The sequence below is a fragment of the Parasteatoda tepidariorum genome, chromosome 5 (genome assembly GCF_982258835.1).
Source record: "Parasteatoda tepidariorum strain Cologne lab strain chromosome 5, Ptep-v5.0, whole genome shotgun sequence".
Classification (NCBI taxonomy): Eukaryota; Metazoa; Arthropoda; class Arachnida; order Araneae; family Theridiidae; genus Parasteatoda; species Parasteatoda tepidariorum.
The window spans coordinates 14,026,312-14,041,910 of record NC_141759.1 but is presented as its reverse complement, the minus strand read 5'-3'; the positions used below and the strand labels follow the sequence as shown (position 1 = coordinate 14,041,910).

The 15,599-nt window shown below is 30.5% G+C and overlaps 2 long non-coding RNA genes across 3 annotated transcripts in view; both read right to left on the bottom strand.

The window, feature by feature from the left end:
• The window catches only part of LOC147808583 (uncharacterized), a 305,187-nt gene that overhangs the window by 23,259 nt on the left and 266,329 nt on the right, over window positions 1-15,599 (bottom strand). The gene's annotated exons all lie outside the window — the stretch shown is intronic.
• On the bottom strand, window positions 46-5,021 carry LOC147808587 (uncharacterized). The gene is made up of 3 exons (XR_015433621.1): window positions 4,588-5,021; window positions 3,985-4,026; window positions 46-2,252 (listed from the first exon to the last, which is right to left on the bottom strand). It is a non-coding gene; the product is annotated as an uncharacterized LOC147808587 (long non-coding RNA).

Genomic DNA, 15,599 nt, shown 5'->3' with positions numbered 1-15,599 from the left:
TATGATATCGAACCCAGTATCACTAGTGTACTACATCCAGTAAACTGTGATGGTGTAACAATTTATTTTTAACACAAGTATAGTGAGGTACTACAGTTTAATACAGGAAGGTTAGTGAACTGCTCTGAATGGGAAAATAAAACATTGATACGAGTAAATAAATAAAGTCACCTGGTTTATACAGGGAACTAAAACACTTTGTCAAAAGCTATAGTTTGCATTATGTTTATAAAAATCAAATAAACTGTTTTTTTTAAACTTCTTCACAGTTAATGTAATTTTTTTAATAATTAATATATCAGAAATAATTGTCAATAATATTTGAATCTAAAATACTACACAAAAAATGTTTTGCAGCAACATAAGAAAAGAGTAAATGTATTCTTCAGATTTTATGAAAATTGATTGGGGATTAGAAATATTATGTAATGAATAGTCAAAAACTGACTAAAGTCAAAATCTTAATTTTTATATCCTTTGTAATTACAAATTTGAATGATAAATTTTGTTAAATAAGCCTCGGAAATATTTGACAAATGCAAATTCATATGCACAATAAGGAGACCGTGTGAAGTGTATATATCTATAAATATAAATTTAAACAATCTAATTATAAAATTATGATTTCATATAAATCAATTATCTTTGGTTTATATTTGTAATTGATAAATAAAATTGAATGCAAATAACACATATTTAATGTTCGAAATGCCGCAAAAAATATTTGAAATGAATCTAATTTGACACTGTTCATTTACTTTGAAATCAGGCATTGTAAAATATAATTATATAGTTATGTTACATTTTGATCAATGTACTTGCTTGCTACTATAGATTTAAATACAAACCATTTTAATTTTAGATATATTTGATATTTAAATTATAATCAACTTTAATCATTCAACCATAATAATGGTTAGAGTAGTAATTATAGCTACAAATAAAATCTTAAATGACACAAGTTATTAACTAATATAAATAAAAATTTTGAATTCTTTTACTCTGTCATTCTATTGACATTTCTCTTAAGATCCCTTGACTTAAAGCACAATTTGATATAGTCATTTTCTATTTGAAGTATTTAATTTTTATAATTTACTTATCACATAATATCTGAAAATTAAATTAGGAAAGAAAGTTATCGCCTACAAAAGTTAAATCTCAAGAGCGAATTATTTATGTAACGACACATGTTCATAAATAATAAAATAAGCCTAAATTTTAGAAGGATTTTCTTATCTCACAATTGTTTTGAACTCAACAAGATATAATTAATATAATAACTAATATACATACTGAATAAAAACACACGACACAAAATTAAAACTTTTAAACATTGAATATGACATAATTAAACTCTGCCTTCAATAAGATATAAGAATTACACAATTACTAAATGATATAAACATTACCATAACAGCCTAAAAAATATTTTTATAATCAAACGAAATCAGTATAGTCATATTTTAGTAGCGAAATAAAAAATATAGCATTCAAATAGTTGATTGATTCGCATAGTTAAAATATTATATCTTCCTTGTTGTGGTTCAGTTTTACTTTTTACAAATGCAACCGTCGTTTGCAGGCCTTATCTGCGTCAACCATGTATGATTGAGAGCACGCGAGCATGAAATGGACGGACTTGTGAAGGTCTAGCGTCATGCAATCGTTCCAAGCTTAATGGAAAGACATCTTGCTTTAGAGGATGAGATTTGTAGGACTTCACACCATTCCACAATTTTATTCACAGTCAACTGCAGTTGACGTTCAATGACACGCACGTTAAATCCTGTACATGACACGTTCGGATCGTCAACATATCGTGAAACAAATACGGAAGGTGGCAGCACGTTCAAGATTTGTGATACATGAATAATGAAGAGTATGACACTTAAAACACTGCCTTGAGGGACGCCTTCAGCCTGACTGAAGACATCAGAAAATGTAGTTCCCAACTTTACTCGAAAATACCGCTTCGACAGAAAGTTTTTGAGAAAGATGGGTGGATTTCCACAGTCCCATGTCGTAGAGTGTCTTCAAAATTCCATACCGCCATGTCCAATCGTAAGCCTTCTCAATATCAAAGAAGATAGAGACGAAAATGCACTTTCCAACAGTCACTTTTCCAGTCTAGTTGGAGGTTGTCTGGTTGTGCAGGATCCCTCACTTTTCTTTAATGTCGACCTCTTAGTAGAATTATCTATCTCACTTCACCAAAAAAGAGCCAGCAACAATATCTCCATTTAGAGCTCCTAATATAAACAAAATTTCAATTAACATTAATTGTAAACTAAACAATTTCAAAAAATCTCATTTTTGACATTGCATGCCTTATCTTTTAATATTATGCTTTATCTGTTTATGCTACATTTTAGATTACAATGCTGATTAAGTTAATATTTCAGATTGCAGTGCTAATTCCATTAGACATTTTTAACATTAAGTAATATTGAAATACACAGACTGCAAATAAATAAAAGATTAAAATAAAATTTATACATTTAGGGATACATTAGGGTTTAACTAATTTTAATTTATACAGTAAAAACAATTTTTCAGAATAACTATTAAGTATGAAATTTTTTTTTTTTTTTTCAAATGGTAGGCACTGAACATTATTCTTCGCCTTATTTTGCCAGAATTGTTGCTCATTTCGCATTACCCAGTGGGCACCTGTGAACCAAAGTCACGGAGGCGAGCAACATTGCCCACGCCACACTGCCACAAACCCGTTTATAGGGTGGGCCACATTCACACAATAGAGGACAGCACAAAGAGAAAGAGAGAAACATCCATGCCCAGAGCGGGATTCGAACCCGCAGCCTATGGCTTCGCAGTCAGGCACGCTAACGGCTCGGCCACCTGGCCGGCAAGTATGAAAAATACAATTGCAAATACTACATATTTTTCAACTACTATACCAATAAATTATAAATATACTCAATATTTCAACTGGCTAATTGAAACTTAGATCAGCGCGACAATAGTAAGAAAAAATAATGGTCCACCAAAATTTAATTATTTTTGTAATTTGAAAGAGATTTCTAATAAAGGGAAGTTAATGTCTAACATAGGTATCTCTCATACTACCCACTTCTAGTTGACAACACAAAAGAATTCACAAACGCCCACATCATGAAAGCACATTACCAACCTACTTTTAGAGCGACTCCATGCAAAAATTTAAGTATGAATGATCTGAAGTAACTTTTGACCATTTTAGTTTCAGTACAATAGTTTTTAAACAGTTCAGCTCATAACTTTGTCAAAAGGTTAACATTTAAATACATTATCATGGCAAAGCATATTAAAGGTTTTAAACATAAAATTAAAATTTGAACTTTTCAGAGGCAGAACTTAGAAGTAAAAATATTGAAACATTTAAATCTGCATATACTTTTTACATTCATTAAAATCAATGAAGCATTCAATTCCATTTTATAATTAATTTGTAACTATAATATGAAAACTTGCAAAAAGGCTTCACTAATTCAATTTATCAACAAACTGAATATCTTTATGTACACTGTATCACTTTTATGTACAAAGAAATATAATGAATTCAGGACTGCCAACTGCTATGTTTTTAGCAAAATGTGTTATTGATATTGTTAACTAAAACTTTTAGAATTCTGGGAATTTTGCAAACATCTTAAAAGCATCAATAAGGAGAAATTAAAACAAGAAAAAAAAAACCTCCAGGCGAAATTAAAACAAAAACATTAAAGAACAGGTCCAATTTAAAGAGTATAACTCGCAGCCATCCCAGCCAAATCTCTACTAGTCTTTCTTTTTTAAATAATAAATAAAATTTGTAAGCTTAAAATCTTTTAGGCATCTTGACAGTTGTAGCTGGTGTAATGGATCTTTACTCTGAAACGTCCCTAAATGTAGATTTATAAAGGATAAAATAACTATCGAATTTTTAAAAAAAATTCTATAATAGTTTGCGTGTTGAATATGTCAAGAACAAGAAAAACATACCTCTATTGAAATAAAAATAATAGGCTGTTTTCCAAATCATTTCTGAAAAAAAAAATTGATTTAGAAATTATACAATTACAAAATATATGTACACTATTAACTAGGCAGTAATATCAAACTTTTAAGTATCAACTACTTTGTTTTTAAAATGTTATTTTAGTTTAACTGAAACTTCATGGTACCAACAGTTAATAAAATATAATTATAATTAAATGCTTTAAAATAAAATTAAACATTAAAAATAACAAAAGAATTTGAGATTAACACTTAATTATATAACGCGAAGTTTCCAAATATTATATAAAACTAAACAAATAATTAATTTGTCAATAACGGTGATATTAATGAGAATTTATGTAAAAAGAGAATTATTTCAATTAAAGTTTCATTAAGAAACCCAGGAAAAAACATTAAAAATACTTTCTTCTCATGGAATGGAGTCTCAATGCAATGAACCCCATATCAAATGCACATGCAGTAATAATTCAAGAATAATATATATGTCTTGATTACTTTAAATATTACTGAAGCATACGTTTTAACATTATTGTAACTAACAAAGATGCAAATAAAAGCAAGAAATAAAGATAAAAATACACTTACTAAAATATAACGCCATTTTTCCCACGATGCTTCCATGATGTAAACAAGATTAGTTGGCTGTGAAGTTCAGACAGAGCAACGGAAAGAACTAGAAAAACTGAGCTGTATAGATCAGCTAGCGTGATATAGATTTAACGAACGAATTCATCGCTTCACGCTAGCTCGATGGATTTAACGAACGACTAAAAGTCGATTCTCGTCTTTTCGTGATTATTCGTTTCTGAATTAATCGCTCTTTTTCTCTTTTATAGATTCAATTGAATTAACTATATAGTAACAAAACAAATTTATTTATTTCATTCGAAAAAAAAGTTTAGTTTGTTTTATGATTTAAATTTATTAATCACAAATTTCAAAAACGGACTGAAATTTATAAATTAATGAAGGAGAGTTTTATGTTTGAAAATAAAAAGTTGAGATTTTATATCAATTTTCAATTTATGTAAACATATTTCCTTTGCTACGAAGTTGTTTTTGTTTGAAACCTGAACTAATTAATTTATTTCTCGAATTGATAAATTAGTTTCGGTTGGGAATAACATTGTTCTAGAATAAATTCAAATATAATAAATAAATAAATAAAAACATTTTATAATAAAATTTAACAATTAATAATATTCTTTTATCATCATGACTTGGATTAAAATAAATTTTGTAAATCAAAAAAAAAAAAAATGAGTAAATAAATAATAAACGAATAAAAACACAATCTATTATTAAATTACTTTTCTTGGAAAATTACTAACATTTAAATGACTTTAAGCAGAGATTTTAAAGTAATTAAAATGTGTAAAAATCTTACTCAAAAACTTCCTTTTTCTTCAAAATTATAAAATGATTTTAGTATTTTTAAATATGTATTTTTTTCAATTAATGTATATAGAAAATATATGCTTTCACCTCCCTTTATATCGTATACGTAAAGAATTCTAATAAAAATCTAAGAAATTAAGTATTTGAAATAAGTATATAATAATAAAAAAAAAAAAATAAACGAAGTTTGATAATGTCAAAACTGTTAGATTTCCAGAAAAATATGTACTTACTAAGAATGAAGCTATATTTTAAAACTACTTTAAAACTCTTAGTATGCTTGAAAACTGGTATAAAAATTTCCAGTACGATTTTATATCTCGTGTCGAAATTTCCAGTATGATCCATACAGGTTTTAAATTTCTGATATAGTGCCATACTGGTTTTACACTTTCCAGTATGGAACTATATTGGTTTTAAAATTTCCCGTATGGTGTTATACTGGTTTTAAAATTTCCCGTATGGTGTTATACTGGTTTTAAAATTTCCCGTATGGTGTTATACTGGTTTTAAAATTTCCAGTATGGTGCTATACTGGTTTTAAAATTTCCAGTATGGTGCCATACTGGTTTCAAAATTTCCAGTATAGTTATACTGGTTCTGGTATCATTTTTACTGGTTTTTGATACTGGTTTTAAGATTTTTTTCCAATAGGGTTGGATTTCAGTTTTAACAATTTTCAAGCCATGCCCGCAATATTATCAATATTGCGGTAAATTATAGTATTAATAGATGCATGCCATTGCTCGTAAAAGGCGAGCTCCGTCACTAAAAATATGCGTCACTCTATCGCCGTTTATGTTCAAAATTTCTTCAGCCATTTCAGAAAAGATCAATAATAAATCTACATACTTGCTCCGTAACGAAGTTTATTGAGTATTGAGTACAGTAAAGTGCGGCGAGCTCTCTGCTTATCGCTTATAGCTCTGCGTTTAGAAGTTTATATTTCGATAAATATTCAACATTATTTAAATTATTACTTAAGACAACCTAACATAATAAATGATAACAGTAGCGTTGCCCATAGATAGAGAAATACGTGAGTTTATGGTGCCACCTGAATACGTGAGTTTATGGTGACCAATTTTTTATCTTATTTTATGAGTTCTATATACTTGCAGCTTATGCGCAGTTAATAAAACTTATTAATTATTTTCGTTTTTCTCTTTGTTTTTATTGTGCTATATATATATATATATATTATACAGCTTAAGATAGAAATACAATACTTATGAAAATCGAAGATTTCAAGTTGCGACAACGCCACGCTGCTAATGTCACAACTAAACGAATATTGGGAGAAAAATGTTTTAAGATGAAATTAAAAAAAATATTACCCTTCATGAACGAACTAAAAGGATCAACAAAGAAGGAAAAAAAACATAAACATAAAATAACGTATTAAATATCCCCTTGTGAAAACACTGGGAAGAAAATTGCAATCAAGCCACCTAAAACGGGGAAATCTTTAAAAGAAATTAAAACGTTCTAGCACATCCACTTAAATTTACTTTGAAAAGTTCGCTTGATTCAATCCCTGCTATTTCAAACATGCAAGGATAGATCTTTAATTTTGATAATATATCTTTGAATTAGTGATTGAGTTCATGATGAATAATGTTACATTTTATCGAATAATATTTAATTCTAAATCTGGTAACACTGTTATTTTTGAAAATAAATATAGAATGTGTATATTTTGTTAACTTCTGATTAAACCGAAAGTTTTGTCTCTATGGAAATGTTGTTATAAGTTATCTGTGAATTGGGAAAAATTTAGTGCTGTTGAGTTCTATTTTATAAATCTATTTTAAAGCATTCCATTTAGACTTAATTTCTTTTTTCTTTCTTTCCTTATTTAGGCCCGGTAGAGTAGCTACTGCAGACTACAAATTTGGAGACACTGGGATAGTGGCGACAAAGGGGATGAATCCCACTTTACGCAATGCATTATGATGCTGAACATTTTCCACATCCTGAAATATTTAATAACGAAGGGAAAGACATGGCTAAAAATATATTCGGTTGAGTACGCTATGCATAAAGAATGCTATGTCTTGCTACGAAAACCATAATAATCGGAATTGTGGTTACCGTTCGTGGAACAGTAAATTTTGGCTGCGAATTTGAGTCTGGCAACGATGACGTCAGTCAGTGTTTTCTTATTGAAGAAGTAAGTTCATGTAGGTGTTCAAGTAGTACTGATTACCTATGCTTTTTTCCAGTGCTCTTATTCCTTGCTTTTCATTTCGCTCTTTTGGAGCTTTTTTAGGTGCTTCTGGCGAAAATCATAAATTTTTGAAAACATTTCGCAAGTTTCTTGTATCTGTGACGAAATTGTGTAGCTGTTACACCTCGCTTAAATAAATTCCATGGAAATTGGACACTGTTTTATTAAAATTATGTTTTGTCAAAAGGGAGTAGATTTCACACTCCTACGTTTCATTCCATGGAAAAAGTAACAAACTTACGTGAATGAAAAAGGGTATTTTAAAAATCCCTTAATTTAATCAGGCTATCGTTGTGGAATATTATCTTAACTTCGTCCACAAATCTAAAGCAAACATTTACAATGGAACGGGGATATTATGGAAGTTAAACTTCCTCCAACTAAATTGTATAATTGAAGTAAATATGTTCTCTAATTTCAAATAACCAAAAACATTTAGTTTCTAAAGGATCAATTATAATTCGACTACCAAAATTTTAAACTAAAGCATATAATTTTTTTTAAAAATTAAATCAACCGATTGTTGTTACATCATAAGATTCATTTTAACATTTTGTAATAACGAATCCTGCATTTTTATTTTGTGTTGGTGTTTTTCTTGTTCTATTTGAGCACAGCTATTATGTTAATTTGAAGGTAGGTTTAAATAAATAAAAAAAAAAACAATTTTTAACAGAAATGGGAAAAGTGCTCGTAGCTTTGTAAGACCAAGCCAACACTACGACTTGTAGGAACGGCTTGAAAGATTTCAAAAAAAGCTTGCTCCAAATCTTACGGAAGGAAGCTTACAGAATACAACGTAAATTTCCAAAGTCTGCCGAATGTCTTCAAAACCTGTAGCAAAAGAGCAGAACGGTTTTTCCATTTGAAATTAGCATAACAAACTACTTTATAAAAGGTAAACGCCATAGCTGATATCTTAATCTTATTTATCAGTGTAAGATTCTTATAATGTCACTTGCATCCTTCATCCTTCTAGAACATGATTATCGAATTCCATTTTACTTGTTTCCATATTCATGGTTTCATCTCCACTAAAGCATCCTCAGTACGCTTATTTACCATTCGGCAGAGGACCAAGAAACTGTTTGGGGATGAGATTCGCATTGATGGAGATCAAATTATGCAGGCAAACATATTGCATCATTACAGAATCAAAACTCAATCAACAACAAAAGTACAAAATCTTTGATTTTGCTAATTGATATTTATAGATTGTAAAAGTAGTATTAAGTTCAGTGACATTTTTTTACAGGTACCATTGGAGTACTGGAAATTCACATCTTTTCTCAGTGCAAAGTAAAAAACAAACCCCTTGGTTTAGAAAAAAACAATAATTCTCCACAGCAAAAAAATTACTAAAAATGTATTTTGAAGTTACGTGACGCAATGTTTCTTTACGTTATACAATGCAGTGTTTTGAAAGGTAACGCATTTCAAAAGTTCCGCTTTTTGTAAAAGTTCTTTATTTAATAATTAATTTGGGGATTTTTTTTAAAACTTATTTTGCTATGACTCCCAGGAAATAGATCACAAAATTTCCAAAAACGTCGCAGATTACTTTAGATCTTTCATTTGGAAAATTTCAGCAGTGGTAACAGCTAAAATTCAGTATAGAGGAAAATTTTATGTTTGCATAGTATTTGACGTGATAGTGGCACACATAAGAAGCCAGGGTTTGGAAATTGTTTGTTTTAAAAACAACACTGCAAAGGTATATATCAAGGATTACTTTTATTGTAGAAATTCTTTATATGGAAATAAATATTTCATCTTTTTGGAAATGTATTTCATATTCTTTTGAATGGTATACTAACAAATATATCATAAATTAGAGCCGAGAAAAGAGCTGCTAACAACAGTACTTTCATTTGGAGATTTTTTTAGTGGTAGCGAAACAGCCAATTTGGAAATCTTAGACAATTATAATATTTGAAGTAACAGTATTATAAGATTATGAAGTAGTCAGAAACATAAAAGAAATTGTCTTAAGAGTTTGCCAAGAGCGTTAAACATTTAGCATTTAAAAAAAAGGCTGCAAAGGCACATTTCAAAATTACCTTTTTTTCTAGAAATTCTTGATGCATGATTTGCAACATATGTAACCCAAAATAAAAGATATTAAGCATTCTAACTGGGGGTTAATCTATGATATTCTACACACACAAATCAAAGTAATGCTTTATTTGTCTCAAAGACGCGTTCTCACAAAAAAGTGTACACATACAATTTTAAAGAAACCTGAACAATTATAAAATTTCAGAGCATGTAGCATATTGATTACATGCCGACTATTCAAGTTCTATACGTTGATTTTCATCGCTAACTAAGAAGATATTCTCGTAATTGACTCATTACATCTACCAGCTGCAGTTTGTCACAGGTGGATGTAATATAATTATTTTTTCCAAAAGTCAATGACTCGCAGAAACTTTAAAGATTTAAAATTATAATAATTATTATTAATGTATTATTGTGGTAGATAAGATTTTTCTTTTTTTAATGTGAGCGTATTGAACGATGTACCTGACTTGTGGCACTAGTCTATTCATCTGAGATTAAATTGCCAAATTCAACGGGCGAATGCAGTCGATTAACTTATATACAGAACAGTAAAATGTGTGATATATACAAAAAAATGATTTGAATAATAATTGGTAAGATACAAGTGCGAGTACAAGAAATCTGATTAACAGAAAAATTAAGCTATTAGGAAAGTCGAAAAAATAGATACATACAAATTTACAACGGCATGAGTAAAAACAAACCGAAAAATTAGTATACAGAACAGAATGTTGTACCTTAAAGATACAGAGCATATATATCGGAGAAAAGCATGTGCCATACCTGCCAACTCTTCCGAAAGATTTTATTTTCATATTTGAAGTGGTAGCAATACTCATGTTATTCCAATTAACTATTTGAATTATTATGATAATTATAAATGAGTTTGACCACCACTACATATAAATAATTACAATAAATATATATAAACATAATAATTCCTGCACTAGCGAATTTCTACAGAATCAAAATATAAATATATTTTTGAATCAAATTGTTTTTCGTTTATTGTTTTACAACCACTCTGAAAATCCATTTTCGGGAAGAGTGAAAGTTGGCAGGTATGATGTGCTTACATATTTACACTTATAAAGAAACTGTCCAACAAACCTAAATGGTACATCTCATTCATAGTTATTGATTTGAACAAATTCTTTCTCACTTATTATGCTCGTTAAATTGGGCGCATTCCTTCGTTTCCAGAATTTTCCGTTGAAACTAATACTTTTCAATTTTACTGAACCATAATAATTACATTGGGAAACAAATTTATTGCTGCATTTACATACAAGTACTTTATCTTACCTAATTCGGGGTTCCATTTCACTAGGAATTGTACTTTCCGCGTTTGTCGGTTTGTCATTCGGCATTCCATTGAATGCTTGGTAGTAGTACATAAAATATCATTTTGAACAAATATCATAATAATCATTTTGAACTTTGTCGGTCAATTTTAGGCATTCTATATAAAGCTATAAAAATCCAGATTTCATACACTGGTAAAAAAAAGCATTCCTGTAAAAATATCAGGACATGGAGGTTGAGGATATGCTTTCTTTGTACTAAAAACGCGTTCTCACAAATGAGAGTGTCCTCATGCAATTGTAAAGAAACCTAAACAAATATACGATTTCTAAGCAGCTAGCATTGGGATTATATGCCGATTCATGTTTCAAGCTTTGAATTCTGCCGCTGACTAAAAATAAACTCTCATTATGTACTCATTACATCTACCAGCTGAAAGTTTCACTGGCGGATGTAATATTTAATTTCAGAAGAGAGTCGAAATAAAAATATATACAGTTTTAAGAAGATAAAAAATATATTAATTAAAATTAATATTTTTCTGTGGTAGACAAACAAATTTCGTTTTCAATATATTTGTAAGTACACATCAATCTACTTTAATAGCTAACCATTATCAATACATTTGTAAAAGAATAATAAGATTGGTGAAAACAAAAATTTTCCAGAGCATACTAAGCACTTATAGGTTAAAAGATAAAATTTTATGTCTTTTGCAATTATTTTGCAAAAGGCAAAAAATTTTACGCGTCGAATTAAATAAAGGCAGTGATAAATCAGATACAGCGCAAAAGCATCAAAAAATGTTTATTATCCTTAATATTAAAAACTATTGATAACTTAACTCCATAGCTTGAATTTCTATCTTGTGTAAGTGTTGTCAACAATGCCGGTATTGCAAGCCATGGTGGCTCAGGGGATAGAGCGCTAACCTTTAAATGAAGTGACCAGAATCCGAGTAATGGCTAGTCGATCCGGTTCGCACAAACCACAGTGCTGACGCTATATATCCTCAGTGGTAGTGGCATACTGGAATGGAGTCCCTTTACCACTAGACTATCCGTGGGTTGTTTTCCTCTTCATGTAACGTAAATGCGTGTTAGTTTGATCCACAATTTCTCCCAATACTTCATTAATGCATATTTGTTTAAACTTATAAAGAAACTATCCAACAAGACTAAACGGTACATCAGATGCGTACATATTGAAAGGTATAAATTCTCTTTCACTTATTATACTTGTAAAATGGGGTGCATTTCTTCGCTGCCAGAATTTTCCGTTGATCCAAATAATTTTCAATTTAACGGAACCATAATAATTACATTGGTAAATAAATTTATTGGTGCATTCATATACAAGTACTTACTCTTACCTAATTCTAGGTTCCATTTCACTAGGAATTGTATTTCCCGCGTTTGCCGGTTTGTCATTAGGCATTCCATTGAATGCTTGGTAGTAGTACATGAAATATCATTTAGAAGTAATATCATGATAATCATTTGGAACTTTGTCGGTCAATTTTAGGCATTCTATATAAATCCAGTTTTCATATATTGGTAAAAAAGTATTCTTGTAAAAATATCTAGACATGGAGGTTAAGGCATCACTTCCTACATCAAGAAGCCTCCACGCGGGCTTTTATAAGTAGTTCGCGCAGACCGTTAAAAAAGTGACCCAGTTGTGCGCATGAACCCAAAACCTTTTATAAAAGTAATTGAGAGAATTTTATTTTATATATTTGAGAATTGAATCTGTAGTGGTTGAGAAGTGAAGAAGGCAAACCAGTAAATAAAATAAATTTTTAGTCATATATTTACTACCACTTTCTTATTTTAACTATATTCTGCATTAAATGACTCGTTCAGTAAGTGGATATATTTCACAGTGGTCTGATCGGACCACTTATGAAAAACCGTGTGGAGGCTTTCAGTTATAGGAGGCGTTGGTTGAGGGTCCAAAATGTTTCTTTGTGATCAACTGTCATTGTGAAAAGCCGCCGATGAGAATTGAACAGCATATCTTCGCAATGTCAGCACACCACTGATCCCTCATGGCTTCATATATATTTGCAACATATTTAACTCAAAATAAAATATTTAAGGCCTTCTAACGGGGGTTAATCCATCATATTCTACACACACAAATAAAAGTACTGCTTTATTTGTATTAAAAGCGCGTTTCCCACCAAAAAAATGTCCACCTACAATTTTAAAGAAACCTAAACATATATATGATCTCAGAGCAGGTAGCTTTTGGATTATATTAGCTATTTGGACGAGTCAAGTTCTATGCGTTGAATTTCACCGCTGATTAAGAATAAATTCTCATAATGTACTCGTTACATCCACCAGCTGAAGTTTTCACTGGCGGATGCACTATTTAATTTCTGAGGATACTGACTTTCAATATAAATGATCATCATCATCATCAGCAACATTTATCTGGGCGCCTGAGGCCGTTACCGGCCTTTTCTGTGAGAGTAGTGGTGGAGGTACCTTTGTAGTGGCACTAGCCCAGCGTTTCTAAACGTTTCAGTATTCGTGGCCCAGTTTTCAATCATAATTTTTATCGCACCCCCCACTTACAGTAAAATTTATACAACAATAATATTTATTGAGTATTTTGAATTTTGTCTTTAAATTATTTTTAACTAACTGCCAAAACAAAAGTAAAGTAAAAGCCAGCAGCAATTGAGATTGTAGAAACTATGTTAGATGATAATTTTTCAAAACAATTGCAGTCCATACCTCTTTCAAAAGATGCTGTTGCTCGTCGAATTGGTGATATAGCTTAAAATGTACAATGTCAGCTTTTCTCGATGTTGCGTGACAAATTATTTTCAATACAGCTCGATGAAGCAGCCGATATTAATAAAGATGCTCATTTACTTGCTTATGTTCGATTTTGTGATAATATGTCAGTAGTAGATCTACTTTTCTGCAAATCGATAGAACTCAAAACGACAGCTCTAGCATTATTTGCTATTTTAAATGATGTTATGAATGCGGCAAACATGGAATGCAAATATTGCATCGGAATATGCAACCATGGAGATCGTTCGATATCCGGAAGGTTCGAAAGTAAGAAATTAAATAACTTGAATCTTCAACTCCTAGGAGTAAATACACATATGTTGGATACGAGAGATAAAGTTAATGCCTTTTGTAGAAAATTGGAATTGCGGAGCAGAAATTTAAAAAATTTAAAGCAACAATGCCTAACAATGTTTGCAAATGTGGATGGTTGTACTAAAATTTACAAGGCTGAGGAAGAACATAAAAAATTTGTTTTTGTAACCATTGAAAATCATTTAGCCATGCTGGTAAAGAATTTTAAAAAGTATTTTCCTGCTGACGACAAACTGATAACAAGTTACGAGTGGGTTAGGAATCCATTTCATAAGACTCCCAAAGGATTCTCAATTGATCAGGAAAAAACTTTCAGAGACTTCACGACAAGTGGAGAAACCAAAATACAATTTAGTAATAAATCACTATTTGAATTTTAGGCAGGAGGATGATGTTTCTGCACTGAAAACAAGAGCATTTCGCATTCTATTACCATTTTCAATATCCTACCTTTGTGAAACTGGAATTTCTGCTGTGGCTTCTTTGAAGACAAAATATAGATCACGGCTAAAAATAGAAATAGAACTGAGAGTGGCTATTTCTAATATTAAGCCTCACCTCAAAAAACTTTGCTCTACAAGACAGGTACAAGGAAGTCACTAAAAATTATTATTATTATTATTTTTTAAATTTATTATATTTTGATTAAGTAAGGTGGGTAAGCCAAAGGTGGCCAGTGGTAGCGTAGCCCTCCCCCAAAGTAAAATTAAATTTATTTTGAATCATAAGATGTTCCTGCTGTTTGGTAAATCTTGTATCTGAGGTGCACGAGGCTGAATTGGAAGATATTTCCTTGAATGGCCTCCATTGTATGACGTGATTTAATTTTTTGCAGTTGTTCTAATTTCCGGGTAAGAAGATATTGTAATTTATATGTGTTTAAATTCCTAGAACTTTGAGTTATGATATGTTTTCTGAAAGTTTATTTCTTTTTCTTTAACCACATTACTTTAATTCGAATTAATCTATCAGATTAATACTTTTAAGTCGTGCAAGTGGCGAGAGAGACCAAATGCATGTTCCCAAGGTGGCCCGACACCGGTGCAACTTTGGGGACACGTGGGCCACCTTCGGAAACAAACGTGAAATCTATAAAAGAGATAATTATAAATCATTACGTAGCAGATTATTTCTCAAAAAGGAATGATTGACTTGAATGTCAATTGATTTATTTCATTTTAAGCAAATGTGGAACTTTAGTATTTTTTTAAATTTTCATTATATTTTGACGTTCTCTGCACTTTAGTAGAGTTTGGCAATATGATGTGGTAGATGGATCATGGGTTGGAGTCCCGATGCAGGAAGTTTGATCAAAAAGTCGTCCACGAAGGCAAGTTTCTCCCAATACTTGATGAAGGAGTTCCCCTGTCTTCTGGATCGGGTTCAAAATTACAAGGCTTCGGAGTTGAACATTGATAATCACAAACTCAATAATTTTGCTTGCTGTTCAACAATGTTTATCACATGTAATA